This window comes from Lissotriton vulgaris, chromosome 7, assembly GCF_964263255.1.
Source record: "Lissotriton vulgaris chromosome 7, aLisVul1.2, whole genome shotgun sequence".
NCBI classification, from domain to species: Eukaryota; Metazoa; Chordata; class Amphibia; order Caudata; family Salamandridae; genus Lissotriton; species Lissotriton vulgaris.
The window spans coordinates 1,094,773,561-1,094,789,626 of record NC_141695.1 but is presented as its reverse complement, the minus strand read 5'-3'; positions in this window follow the sequence as shown (position 1 = coordinate 1,094,789,626).

Here is a 16,066-nt window from a genome sequence, read left to right as displayed (position 1 = left end):
ACAAAGTTGCCAGAGGGTGGACATTTCACAATTCTGCACCCTGATTATGCCACATCTTACAGTTCAGATGTCAAAAGAGCTAGTTCTTCCACTGAGAGTTACATGGGATGGACTAATGCAATACAGTAGATTATTAGGGGAAGATAGATTTTTATCAGACATTGGTCTTCACACATGTTCAAGCTTCCTGTTTGCAGGCAGGTGGCTGGTAGTCTAAATAGGCTGCAGTGAAGGAGTTTAGTTTGAAACTTCCATCCATCAAGGGCATGTTGTACACTTGGGTGAGAATGAAATATTTTCCTGATTCCGGAGGACGTGCTAAATCAAAGGATCTAAATCAGAGGTGAATCCACGGACTCATTTACCTATACAAATCTACCATCCCTATGGTGGAGGCAATTCCACCAGTTGAATTTCATGCAGATTTTCCATTTAGAAATTGAGAGACTTTCCATCACCACATAACTCAAAATGAGGCCCTGCAGCTGAAATGCACTATTCGTCACTGAGCAGAGAGCTGTGTGAAAAATAGCGGTGCTGCATTGCACCAAAGATAGAAAACTGCACTGTGCGTGATTGACAGAGAGAAATCTACTCATGACATCATAGGTATAGAGTGCACTGAAAAAAAGGCTGTGTAGTGTGACGACAGCCTTGCTCCATGGTGCAAAGGTGATCCAGTAGTCTTACATCTAGATTTTCTACCAGAGAGACTCACTCTGATTCAATTTCCTACAAGGAACAGCTTCAGAAAGTTGAGTCCTAGTATAGCTGTGCTTTTTCATTAAGCACAGTTCTGAAAACATTCTTGAGCAATAAATATTGCGTATAGATTTGTGGGCATGCAAAATAATAACTTAACATACGAAAATACAAAGAACAATGAATATAATCAATAATAAACATAAAGTCAAATATTATCTATTCAAGACAGCAAAAATAGTTGTATTTCTTATACAATGTTAAAAAACGTACTAAAGCATAAAGGTCATGGACAAATGTGTTAGACACCTGTTTAGAAGTTGTCCTTAACATTCATGGATATTTATTTATATATTTATTTATATATTGAGATAGCGCACTACTACCCGGGGGCATCTAGGCGCTTGTGGAGGTTGCTCACAGAGCATCTGCGCGAAGTAGAAACCAGTGCTTACCAAGTCAAGAGTGTAAAGCCAGGTCTTCAGTCCCTTTCTGAAGGACAGAAGATCATTGGAATTTTTTTAATGAAGAGGTAACTTGTTCCATCATCTAGTGGTGATTTAAAAAAAACTTTTGCCACCACATCTCTGGAGGCGGAAGGGTGGTACCTTCACCAGTTTCAAATAGCCGGAACAAAGTGCGCAAGCCAGTATATGCCATTGGAAGCGTTTGATTAGGTAAGTAGGAACCGAGTTCTGAAGGGCTTTAAATGCAATACACAGTGCCTTAAACCTAATTCGCTTCTCAATCTGCAGCCAGTGCATGGTGTTTAAGGCCTGTTTGGCAAATAAATATTTGGACAGACCAAAGAGCAATTTGGCGGAGAAGTTCTGAAGAACTTGCAGTTTTGTTATTACCGCTTTATTTGCTCCAACCAGCAATCCATTGCAATAGTCTAGTTTGGACAGCACTGGCTTCCACCACAGTTTTCTGCAATTCTGCCAGGATAAATGGCAGAATTTTCTTCAGAATTTGTAGAGTGTAACAGATGGATGCAGTAAGTTTGTTTACATGGTAACCAAATGAGATGGTGGTGTCTATAGTGACTCCTAGATTTTTTGCCTTAGTGGCTGGTGTTGGAAGAGTCCCCAGCTCTGTTGGCCACCATTCTGGGGACCAGAAGGTTGTGTCTTTCCCAAAGAGCAGGACCTCCATTTTATCTGAGTTTAATTTGAGATGATTCTTAGCCATCCAGTCACTGACACAACTCATACACTCCTTAAAACTTTTAGCTATTTTAGGATTACTACTTGAAATTGATACATAGTTAGATATCAAAAAGCATATGATAAAGCAATTTAGTGTAGATGCAAAAGAGAAAACATGATCTCCTTTACACATTAATGATTGTTATATATTACTAAGGAGAACAAAATCATAAATAATAATTTTGTAGTGTAGTTCCTATTTTCCCAATAGGCTCTGCGCATTGGAATAACATAAACAATAGTTTAGACGTAGGACTGAGGTCGACTAGGTCTCTATTGAATATGTTAGACTTAATTTAGGTTTGCCAGCTAGCTCAGAGGTCACTAGAAACTTTCTCGAATGAACAGGGAGGAGTGAACTTCCCTGATTAGACAAGAAGGGATTGAGCTTCTGACAACCGCATAAACATGACAACTTTGCTCCCTCAGAATAAGGAGTATATCTCCAGTGTCGTGTGAAAACAATAGATAGCTATTTCACTCAGTCAATCGTGCATACTTAGTTTCACGAGAGTGCAGAGAAATAGAGAGACAGGCGTTTTCAATAAAAGGTGTTATTTTATTGAGCAGTCTTCTTTCTCATGCAAGAGAAGTGAATTGCCACAATTGCAATACTTATCATAAAGTAAAGTGCGTAAAGTAAAAGGAGTATTATGAAATAATACTGTAAAAGCATTGATATGGTTTCTGAGCCATATGATACTTAAAACGGATAAAATGTATACAATACATACAAAGATAAAAGTTTGACTAAACGTACTCAACTGGTGCTTCTAAATTACGCCTACCCCAGTGTACTTAACCTAAGCCTAGTACGTGGGGAGGAGTAAGGAGTTTTTAAGTTAAGTTAGTTTTGCCAAGAATCTGACTCAAGAATTCTCTAAGTATCTAATCAGCTCCGTACCTTGGATTTAGAATGAAGGAGGTCTTGTATCTCGCTCTCAGGACTCGATCTCCAAGTAACCCGCAAGGGTGACTGGAAACACTGGAGCTGGATTTTCTCGGCAAGAGAAAAAGACATCGTCTTTCTCAGTGCGCCAAATGGGAGGGACGGCTTCCTTCGGCACTCGCATCAGCTGGGCTTCGAATAAGTAGATAGCCGCTCTGCTCCACACCACTGTGTGTTGCTTAAGGCAAATGTTGGTATATTTATACCTGGAAGGTGCAGAGTTTGACGTAAGGTTGGACATAAGACGTCAATAAAAGATGTCACTAAGAACTGGCCGTTCTATCGGACTCGCAGGAGTTCTAGGACAAATTAAAACAAAAGCATGGGGAATTCCCAGGTTGCTGGAGGTTTGGTTGTTTGAAAGAACTCGTTGTACTTTCTAGGAGTCTAAGGAAGTAGCCTTGCCGTATTTGGATTGCATTGGCTATTAGTAAATATGGATATGATTCTTATGCCTTTATAAGGATACAATTTGTTGTAACCACATAAGGGCATAAATCTGGAATATTTAATTAGGGTCCTAGATACGATCACAACAGTTTTATAACAGACATGATCATAAATCGCATTGTTGAAGTCTACTTGCCTTTCGGCAGGAAAACCTTCATCAGGATGCCGTATTGTCAACAGAAACAATGGCCCAACCCGTGATTGATTGTCAGCTCAATGAATCATATACTCACAGTTGATCATTTTAAATGTTGAATGAGGATAAGAGTTAATCTCCTCTAGTAGATTTAATCAAATATATTCATTCAGTTAGAAAAGCAACCACCTAACAATACTGGTTTATTACAAAAGGAGTTTTAATAGATTACTCCAAACACAGCAGGAAATTTCATATATACAATTTTTACAATATTCAGAGCGAACGGTAGAAGAAAGAGCAACGTGCTTCTACAAGGGTGCCGGAAAAAAGAAAAAAGTGATTTGAAGAAAAAGGGGTGTAAGCCTCAACAGAAAAGTGACATAGGGTTTTATACAATTGAAAACAATACTACGAGAAATTCAGGGTATTATTCAGTCAGGCCACTAATGGTATTATTCCATTTTGAACATTCATACAGTCTTGACTGGCATGTATAATGTTTGAAAAAATAGTGGTCCTGTTTATGGAAAAGGGGGGGCGTCGACGTTTCGACCCGTCTTGGGGTACAAGGGTGACTGGGGACCTCAACCTGCGGGTTTTCCTCAGGACGTGTATGGCACAGCCTTCGTACCGTTGCTAATTAGCTGTAGGCCTACAATAAAGTAAGGTAATCTTTAGGTGGGTGCAAGGAATAATTCTTAAAAAAGGGAGGCACATGGACCTCAAGTATTTTCTTACCCAATTAGCTTTTTATGGGATGTTTACAGTCCTCCTGCGTCTGGAAGAACGTGAAGAAACTTGGCCACAGTCCCACTCCTACAATTCATAAGGAGTAGTCGATATAATGATTATCGGTTCCCAACTGCATAGAATTCATTAAGGTTTATTTACTAAAACAGAGGGCTATATGTGCTTACCAATTTAGTGGTCGTGGACCTTCAACATAATTTATTCAGGTGATGATGACAGAAGTAATTAATACGGTTTTCATAAAGGGCATCGTCCGTTACTGTAAAGAAACACATGATGGGAGTATTTACCACAATGTCACTCTTTACTTAGGGTAAAGATAAGAATTGGGGAATTTCCATACCTATTAATGTTCTTGTATGGACAGCACCGTTGTGTGTAGAAGAGTGGATCTTAGTCCTGGCGCCTGACGGTACTCTAGGGATATACAGGAAGGGAGTGTTACCTAAACCGTATGTTTGACTCTATGTACCAAATTAGCCAATACCGGAAAACCCGTTATCTATTAAGTACCTTTCTATATCCTCGGTGTAACCCCTCTCACTGGGAACCATTCGCGTGAGATGCCTTCAAAAATATTGGCTTTTGAACAACTAGTACTGAGGGATGTAGAGAACACATTGTTAGAGAGACAGTATGTTCAATACGACATCACTAAGGCAGAACGACTAGCACTTACGACACTAAAAGAAAATGCCAGTATTGTCATAAAACCGGCCGACAAGGGCGGAGCCATTGTCGTACAAGATTATGACCAATATACGAATGAAATACTTGCCCAATTGGGAGTTGAAGGCAACTATGAGAAATTAAAAGGTGACCCGACAAGTGACATATCAAAGAAAATCAAATCTATAACCACACAAGGTTTAGGGCTAGGTTTCATTAATAAACATGAGTACGACTACCTCAATAACAAACACCCTAGAACACCAACCATTTATACTTTGCCGAAAATTCATAAAAGAATGCAGAATCCACCAGGCAGACCGATCATTTCCGGTTGTGGTTCCCTCCTGGAGCCTTTGTGTAAATTCATTGATACATTTCTGAAACCCATAGCGGAAGACACTGCAACGTACCTAAAGGATACGATGCAAACCATCTTGCTCCTAGACGGACGTCAATATGACCCTAGGGAGAGTCTTCTTGCCACAATGGACATCCAATCTTTATACACAAACATTCCCCAGAAGGAAGCACTGACAGCCATTGAGCTAGTTTTAAACTCACGCCCAGCACCCCATCGTGTACCAACAGAATTCATTATTGAACTCCTAACGCTGGCCATGACCAAGAATTTTTTCACATTCTTGGGAAAATTCTATATTCAAACAAAGGGAGTGGCGATGGGGGCGAGCTTTGCCCCCAATCTGGCTATAATTTTTATGGACGCATTCGAACAGGCAAATGTCCTTAATGAAATTAATCCTTACCTTAACCACATAGGGTTATGGCGTCGTTATATAGATGACGTTCTAATCATATGGAACGGTAACGCAGAGGAATTAACTTCCTTTCATGACTGGTTGAACACACGTTCCCCTGACATCCAGTTCACTGTAGAATTTGACAAATCCAAAATCAACTTTCTGGATATTACAATTAATGCTGAGCAAGGTGTGTTATACACCGGACTATATCGCAAGAGTAGCGAACGCAATACGTTGCTCCGGTACAGTAGTCCTCATCCCCGCAACCTCAGGGATAACCTCCCCTTTGGGCAATTCCTGAGGTTGCGGCGAAACTGCACCAGAAAGGAGGATTTCTTCAATGAATCAGCAGGACTCCTAGCCCGTTTGATAGACAGAGGCTATCCCATCAGGCTTCTAAAACAGGCACGAAAACGGGCCTGGTATAACCACAGAGAACACCTCCTGGAAGGAAGAGATAACCAAAGAGCAAAAGAGGATAGAATAGTGTGTGTCACCACCTATTCGACAAAAAGCAACAAGATCAAAAAAATAATTAATAAACACTGGCATATGATTGCTGATGAACTTGGAGATGCGCCCTTACCGCTACATGCCTTTAAAAAGGCTAAAAACATAAGAGATCACGTTGTAAAAGCTCTACTACCGAGCGTTAATCTACCAAGTCAAACTGTTCTGTGGGGGATCCCACCAGTAAAGGGCCACGTGAAATGTGGAAATTGTAAAGCATGTCCACTAACTCAAGAAATAAAAACTTTCAAACACAACAACCACATACATGTATTAAAAGAACACAGTAACTGTAACTCGAGTGGAGTTATCTATGCGATTACTTGCCCGTGTGGATTTGTATACATCGGACAAACTACACAAAGGGTAAAGTGCCGCATACTACAACACGTGAGCCGTATTAAATGTAAAATCCAGGGGGCCCCTCTTGTGGAGCACTTCACGAAATTTGAACATACACCAGACAGTTTGAAATGGTGTGTTCTAGAAAAAGTGACACCTCATCCCAGAGGAGGAGACTTCAGCCATGTACTGAGCCTCCGTGAATGCCGCTTTATACACCTTTTTGACACCATAAAACGTGGGTTAAATGAATATGAAGAGATTAGTAAACAAGTGGCAGTACTAAATAACAGATGATTTTTTAAGCAGGAATTGACAGGTTCTTTTCTCTTCTGACCGCTTCCCTGTGTTTTGACCTAATCAATTCATCATTACGGGTCAACCTAGCTCCTGTGCGAGTCTTTTTTCTATGGCAATCATTTCTCGAGCGCTTAATACGTCCGAGTGACGTCATCGCGCTACGTGTGGTCCGGTCCTGACGAGTCAGCGGGAAGCATACGAAGGACTCGGTAAGAAACCGCGCCTCGCCGACCCCCGCGTTTCTTTGAAATGGACCCTTTTAGGCTTTAATATGACAACACTTCATTTATGTTTTATACAGCGCCCGGAATTGCCAGTTTGGACGGCGCTTACTCACGCGAATGGTTCCCAGTGAGAGGGGTTACACCGAGGATATAGAAAGGTACTTAATAGATAACGGGTTTTCCGGTATTGGCTAATTTGGTACATAGAGTCAAACATACGGTTTAGGTAACACTCCCTTCCTGTATATCCCTAGAGTACCGTCAGGCGCCAGGACTAAGATCCACTCTTCTACACACAACGGTGCTGTCCATACAAGAACATTAATAGGTATGGAAATTCCCCAATTCTTATCTTTAACCTAAGTAAAGAGTGACATTGTGGTAAATAATCCCATCATGTGTTTCTTTACAGTAACGGACGATGCCCTTTATGAAAACCGTATTAATTACTTCTGTCATCATCACCTGAATAAATTATGTTGAAGGTCCACGACCACTAAATTGGTAAGCACATATAGCCCTCTGTTTTAGTAAATAAACCTTAATGAATTCTATGCAGTTGGGAACCGATAATCATTATATCGACTACTCCTTATGAATTGTAGGAGTGGGACTGTGGCCAAGTTTCTTCACGTTCTTCCAGACGCAGGAGGACTGTACACATCCCATAAAAAGCTAATTGGGTAAGAAAATACTTGAGGTCCATGTGCCTCCCTTTTTTAAGAATTATTCCTTGCACCCACCTAAAGATTACCTTACTTTATTGTAGGCCTACAGCTAATTAGCAACGGTACGAAGGCTGTGCCATACACGTCCTGAGGAAGACCCGCAGGTCGAGGTCCCCAGTCACCCTTGTACCCCAAGACGGGTCGAAACGTCGACGCCCCCCCTTTTCCATAAACAGGACCACTATTTTTTCAAACATTATACATGCCAGTCAAGACTGTATGAATGTTCAAAATGGAATAATACCATTAGTGGCCTAACTGAATAATACCCTGAATTTCTCGTAGTATTGTTTTCAATTGTATAAAACCCTATGTCACTTTTCTGTTGAGGCTTACACCCCTTTTTCTTCAAATCACTTTTTTCTTTTTTCCGGCACCCGTGTAGAAGCACGTTGCTCTTTCTTCTACCGTTCGCTCTGAATATTGTAAAAATTGTATATATGAAATTTCCTGCTGTGTTTGGAGTAATCTATTAAAACTCCTTTTGTAATAAACCAGTATTGTTAGGTGGTTGCTTTTCTAACTGAATGAATATATTTGATTAAATCTACTAGAGGAGATTAACTCTTATCCTCATTCAACATTTAAAATGATCAACTGTGAGTATATGATTCATTGAGCTGACAATCAATCACGGGTTGGGCCATTGTTTCTGTTGACAATATTGATCACCCAGGTCCAACAACCGTTTTGGGTTACCCCATTTTTATAATGGTTACCTTGTGCAGGGATTCCTGCGAGGGTTTTGTCTAAACGTTTTTTGTTGTATGAGAGACGGTGTTGAACTAATTTGTATGTTGTATGATTTTGCCCCTCATTGTATTTTGATTATATGTTGTGACTCCAGAGTTTGTTTTTCCTGTGTAACATGTCTGAAAAAGAAACACTGTCCTACACAGAAGCATATATTGACCAGCTATTGAGTAAAGAGGGAGCTAGTGGTATATTGGCTAATGAAACTAGCAGTAATGACATCACACTGAATGAGAAAGTTGCAAAATTAGAACGTCTAGAGAAGAAGTTAATAAGAACAAGACTTCACGGACATACTTTGGCAAAATATCTGAAAGCAAACATGATTCCAGTAGGGTTAAGAGTCAGGAACGAACCGGCTATATTTGTTGACAACCCTAAGTTTAAAGAAAATTTTAGCTTCGTCTCCAACACATGCTCACGCCACTGGATGGTGTTGGGGATCGAGACAGCTGTGATAGAAGCTGAGAGGTTAATAAAAGAAATAGCCGATCTCAAAAAAGAAATCATCGAAGACAAAGCTTTGATCAATGCCAAAGAGGCCTTAGAGCATGTAGAAAAAACTATACGTGAATTTGAATTGTATACCCAAGCCACAAAGCTAGATAAGGTAGCGAAAGACATTAAATTTTTCGACAAAAAGGTGGTTTACCCATACCTACAGGAAGGTTATTATATAAGAGAACAACCAGAGACCTACTCCAGTAGAGGTAGACGAGGATACAGACAGTTCACCACTTTTTCAGGATCCTCGTTTGGAAGCAACGCAGATAGCGATTCTGAACAAGCAGGTACCAGCACTGACACAACTAATTCAGGTAACCACTACCCAGACCAAACTAATTTTTTAGAGCAGGACCAATGGTGGGAACCACGAGGACGTCCCTGGGGGAGGCCCAGGGGCTCACGATCACAGAATTGGAACAGAGGCAGGGGGAAGCCCAAAAGCAGAGGTCAGACACAGTTCCAACAGACATCCCATGGAGAGATACAAACCAGGAGGCAACACTACAGATGGTAGTCCACAAACCTGAAAATCCAATAATCAATCTCTCTAAATATCAGTTGCACCAAGATGAGCAAAGTGTGCTAGAAAAGGGCCTTTCCTTTGTACCAACGTCAATGCCCAATTCTTTTAACCTCAAAGTGGAATTACACCACTTTTTCAGAAAAATAAGACTCAAACACTATTTTCAAAAAGTCCTGTATAATCCCGTTTTTTCTGGAAGTGGCCTCAGACCTCCATCTAAATTCAATCCTCCTGCACACCAGATGCCTTCAAAAATATTGGCTTTTGAACAACTAGTACTGAGGGATGTAGAGAACACATTGTTAGAGAGACAGTATGTTCAATACAACATCACTAAGGCAGAACGACTAGCACTTACGACACTAAAAGAAAATGCCAGTATTGTCATAAAACCGGCCGACAAGGGCGGAGCCATTGTCGTACAAGATTATGACCAATATACGAATGAAATACTTGCCCAATTGGGAGTTGAAGGCAACTATGAGAAATTAAAAGGTGACCCGACAAGTGACATATCAAAGAAAATCAAATCTATAACCACACAAGGTTTAGGGCTAGGTTTCATTAATAAACATGAGTACGACTACCTCAATAACAAACACCCTAGAACACCAACCATTTATACTTTGCCGAAAATTCATAAAAGAATGCAGAATCCACCAGGCAGACCGATCATTTCCGGTTGTGGTTCCGTCCTGGAGCCTTTGTGTAAATTCATTGATACATTTCTGAAACCCATAGCGGAAGACACTGCAACGTACCTAAAGGATACGATGCAAACCATCTTGCTCCTAGACGGACGTCAATATGACCCTAGGGAGAGTCTTCTTGCCACAATGGACATCCAATCTTTATACACAAACATTCCCCAGAAGGAAGCACTGACAGTCATTGAGCTAGTTTTAAACTCACGCCCAGCACCCCATCGTGTACCAACAGAATTCATTATTGAACTCCTAACGCTGGCCATGACCAAGAATTTTTTCACATTCTTGGGAAAATTCTATATTCAAACAAAGGGAGTGGCGATGGGGGCGAGCTTTGCCCCCAATCTGGCTATAATTTTTATGGACGCATTCGAACAGGCAAATGTCCTTAATGAAATTAATCCTTACCTTAACCACATAGGGTTATGGCGTCGTTATATAGATGACGTTCCAATCATATGGAACGGTAACTGTGGCATCCTGGTCCTGTGTGTCTGTGCCTCATGACATAGCTGCGCTGATGTCATGAGACACTGGATTCTCAGATGGAATGTTATCCTTTGACCACTGAGCAGTTGCTATCTTACTTTATTGCTGGCTGGATGTTCACCTGTGGATGGGATCTATTCTTCAAATAAACCTCTACTTTTTATCCTCAATTTGTGGATCCTTATTTTACATTTGGCGACGCAGGATGGGAAGAAGAAGATAAGATCTCAACACCTATCTCAATTTTTTTTTTTTTAAAAAAAAGGATTTGTTCCTCTAGAAATTCATGGACACTTGGAACAACCTGAGATACTTTGGTGGCATTCAACTTTCAAGGTGGAACATATCAGAATAACCTTGTACTGGATTTTAGGACTGGACTTTAAAACAAAAGAGACTTCTATTTCCACTTTCAGGGTAAGAAGAATTCAATTTAATTTTTAGCGAGAAAACAAACCATTTTCTAATGGTATAACTTAGTGGTGTTAACTTTGTTGGGCTTCATTGGCTTTTTAATTACTACATCAGACACTTTTTGCGCTTATTTTATACAGCGCATTCGATCTCTGCAACTTGCATTTTTCGAAATAGTGTCCTACCTGCCAACGCCCTCGCAAGCGTCTCCACGAGCGAGCGTCCTCAGGAGCGAGCTGCCTCTTGTAACAGAACGCCATTGCCAGAATCTCGAAGCTTTGGAAAACAAACATCTTGCTTCGCCTCGCTCCTTGACTCTTCGCAAAGCCGGCCGAGAGGCACGCAAACGTGCCGCAAAGCACCCTGGGAGTCGCGCAAACGTGGGCGCCATTTTGGATTGGTGAAATCTTCGCTTTCCACTTCATAATATACGCATTACTCTGTAAACGCGTTATAAACACCGCTAGTCATCGCTATTCTTCCTTTGTACCCTGAACTCTTTTATTATCACATCTATGTGTACAAACTTTGCCAAGTCTCTTTCAACGATTTAAAGGTACTGTTTTCTTAATTCTTTCTCCTGACACACTTACTGGAAGCTCCTCTCGTGTGTCCTGCTACTGTGACACACACACATTGTAATTTTATACACTTATTTGGAACTGACTTTGTGTGTTCTACTGTGACACACACACATTTTTTTTTTCTTTCTTATTTTCATTTTGTGCTCTATTTGTTTTTATTTAACAACAATATGCAAAATGTCACTGCTCCCCCCTTCTTTTTGTCCTCACCTGGGGATCCTCCTATTAGATGGAAAAAATGGCGTAAAGTGTTTGAAAGGTATGCAAGGGTGTGTGGTTCTAGCTTGAGTGCTGAAAGGAAGACAGCTCTACTCTTACACTGTTTGGGGGCAGAAGGACAAGAGGTATTCGATCATTTGCCTGACATTGATGACGGTAGTTTAAATGAATATGAAATTTGTATTGCAAAACTGGATGAGCATTATCTTCCTAGAGTCAGTACAATTTTAGAAAGATATCATTTTGGTCGGAGAACACAAATGGAAGAAGAAACGATTGAGAACTATATTACAGCGTTAAGGAAACTTGCGTCCTCATGTAAGTTTGGGGCAAGTCTTGATGAGCATATTAGAGATCAGTTCATGCTTGGGTGTTATATTGAAAAGGTGAGAGAGGAATTGTGGCAAAAGGATGAACCTTCTTTAGAGGAAGTTCTTACTATTGCTAAGAGGATAGAACATTCTATTAAGTGTGTAGAAGTCATCAAAAAGAATGGTGACAACAAAACTACAAAAGAGACTGTGAATGTTGTGAAATCTACTGTTAGAACAGGTGAAAATCAGCAAAAAGACTCTAGAAATGAAAATGTTTCGAACAAAATTCCTTATAAAAGAAAGGAGAACAGTTTGGATTTCTCTCAAGTAAAATGTTACAGATGTGGTAAAATAGGGCATTTTGCCACTGATAGACAATGTCCAGGTTGGAAAGCTTATTGTAGTAAGTGCAAAAAGAAAGGACACTTCACCTCATGTTGTAAAGGGGGAAACTATAGAGGTAGAGTGAATGAAATATTTTATGATTTTGAAAATGATGATAATCTAGATGAACACCTAGATTGTGGGCAAATTTATATTCAAACTGTGAGTGCTGAGGAAGCAAAGAATTCCCCTTGTGATGAAATTTTGGTAGAAGGTTATCCTACCAAAGTTTTGTTCGATTCTGGGGCAAAAATTACTATTGTGGCAAAAGATTTTTTCTTGAGTAAGTTGGGACATAAACTTGAGCTCTCACGCCCCGACATAAGACCATTTGGTTATGCTGGTCAACCCATTAAACTACTTGGGGTTTTTGAAGGTATGATTAATTATAAGAATAGGTTGGCCAAAGCAAAAATTTATGTTTCTCAAAAAGGAGATAGCATAATAAGCTGGTTTGCTCTCAAGGATTTGGGTGTTATGCTTGATCCGAACTCGACACCCCCTATTCTTCTAAAACAGCCCTTTCCCTGCACACCTCAAATTGTTTCATTAGTTTCTCATGATTTCACTAGTGAACTGAAAGCCAAATTTCCTAAAGTTTTTTCAGAAAATTTAGGATGTCTTAATGACTATTGTCATCGTATCATCTTGAAGAAGGATGCTGTACCTGTCTGCTGCAAAGTGCGAAATGTACCTGTAGCAGTCAGAGAACAAGTTAAAGATGAACTTGATAAGCTGGTCAAGGGAGGCATTATAGAAACAGTAGAGGGAACGGAGTGGGTTGCCCCGATTGTCGCAGCCAAGAAATCGGACAACTCTCTCCGTCTCTGTGTTGATTTAAGAGAACTCAACAAGTGTGTGGTTACTGATCATTATCCTCTACCCAAGATTGCGGACATGCTTATGCTACTTAAAGGTGCTAGAATTTTCAGCACCATTGATCTAAGGTCCGCGTACCATCAGATTAGGTTGGAAGAGGATTCGAAAGACTTAACCTCTTTTGTGACACCTTATGGCACTTTTAGGTTCGTTAGACTACCATTTGGTTTAGTGTCAGCCGCATCGGTTTTTCAGAGGGCATTAGAGAAGGTCTTAAAAGGTTTACATGGTGTTAGAGTCTATCAGGACGACATTCTTGTGTTTTGCATAGATAATCCTCAACATGATTTTAGGCTATTTGCTGTTCTAGGAAGGTTGTGTGATGCAGGTTTGACTGTCAAGATTGAGAAGTGTAAATTTAGAAAAACTTCCATTGATTATCTAGGTCACACTATTACAGAAGGAGGAATTTTGCCTAAGGAAAATCTGATCTCTACAATTTCTAAGATGTCTCCCCCGCAGAACAAGGAAGAGTTGATGAGTTTTTTGGGACTTGCTGAATATTATAGCAAGTTTGTGAAAGACTTTGCCTCTTTGTGTGCCAATATGAGGTATTTGTTGAAGAAGGGTGTAGATTTCATTTGGGGAGAGAAATGTCAGCGTGAGTTTGAGGTCATCAAGGAGAGGCTAGCTTCTGCTCCGAAATTGAGCAGTTTTGATCCTTCTGAGAAATCTATTTTGATTACTGATGCAAGCCTGAAAGGTTTAGGTGCGGTGCTTGTACAGAAATTTGAGGGCATTGAGAGGGTCATTCTTTTCTTGTCAAGGAGTTTGAAGGGAGCTGAAACTCGATACTCAGTGATTGAGCGTGAAGCTCTTGCTGTTTACTGTTCAGTCAAGAAGCTTAAAAACTTATTGTGGGGAACCAATTTTGAGGTCAGGACAGATCACAAGCCGCTTTGTGAAATTTTAAAGAAAAAAGGTATAGATGCGGTGTCTGGTAGAATCACAAAATGGGTTGTTGGTTTACAGGATTATGATTTTAGTGTAAAGTACCTACCTGGAGTAGAAAACAAAGTGGCTGATGCTTTGTCTCGCCTTGTTCCCAGTTCTGAGGTTGAGGATGAGGAAGATTGTGATGTTGATGATGAGATGGTTTGTGTTGTAGAAGAGGCTGTCATTGATAAAGAGAGGTGGTTGAAGATGGTTCAGGAAGATTCGACTCTGGTAGAGGTACTTAAACTCCTAATGACAGGATGGAAGATCAAACCTAAATGTAATGAAGGTCTTGAGAAATTTTGGCATGTCAAGGATCAGCTTTCTGAACAAGATGGCTTACTTTTCAGAGGAACTAGATTGGTTCCACCCCTAGCTCTTCGGGATGAGCTTATGTCTTTAGCACATATCGGTCATTTAGGAATCTCTAAGACTAAGGAGATTTTAAGGAGCTCATATTGGTGGCCAAATATGGATTTGGAAGTAGAGCGCAAAGTTAGGGATTGCATTGACTGTGCTCTTAGTGAGAAGGTAGTAAAACCTAAAGTCCAACCCATGGTGATTAGAGACAGACCGGATGCCCCCTGGAAAGAAGTGGGTTTGGATATTTTGGGGCCTATTACATCAGCTGGTTGTGAGTGGTATGTTCTTGTTCTTGTTGATTTCTTTTCTAGATGGCCAGAAATTGCCATAACTCGTGGTATCGAGACTAGGCATGTGGTGGATTTTTTAACTAAGCTTTTTGCTAGAGAGGGCATCCCTAACGCCATCCTCACGGATAATGGTCCCCAATTAGTCTCTAAAGAGATGGAAAATTTTCTGTTAGAGCAAGGAGTTAAACACAAAAGGTCTTCCCTTTACCACCCAGAAACCAACGGTATGGTTGAGAGATTTAACCGTGTCCTTAAAGAGACTATTAGAATGGCTAAGTCTGCTGGTACAGATTGGAGAACAGATGTCTTTAAGAAGATTAAGGTTTACAGGTTATCTCCCCATGCCGTTACTGGAAAGACTCCTTTTGAACTTTTTAGATCACGCACTCCTAATACCCTTGTGGTACCGGCATGGGTCAATGACTTGCAACCACCTCCTCGTGATGACTCTGATGAGTGGATGTTGCGTGAACTTTCTAGAATTGAGTCTAGAAAAAGGATGTTTGATAAGAGACATTCTGTTAAGGTCACACCTGTTAAAGTGGGAGATTGGGTACTTATTAAGAATTCCTGCAAAAACAATAAGGCTCTTTCTGCTACCTTTAAGAAGCCTATTCGTGTCATCAAAGTTTTCAAGAACGCCATCAAAACTGCTGATCATCGTGTTTGGAATTTGAACAGGGTGGTGGTGGTTAGCAATGATCTTGTGGAAGCTTCTTGCAGTCGTCATTCTCAAACTCCTAGAGTTGAGTCCTCCTCACCTCTTCGCAAGTCTGCAAGGGTTTCTCATTCTCCTAAATATTTAAAAGACTACGTCACTGTGTGATTAATGTTTTAGCATTGTTTTGTTTTCTCTTATAATTTTCTTGTTGTTGTTAGAAGGGAGATGTGTGGCATCCTGGTCCTGTGTGTCTGTGCCTCATGACATAGCTGCGCTGATGTCATGAGACACTGGATTCTCAGATGGAA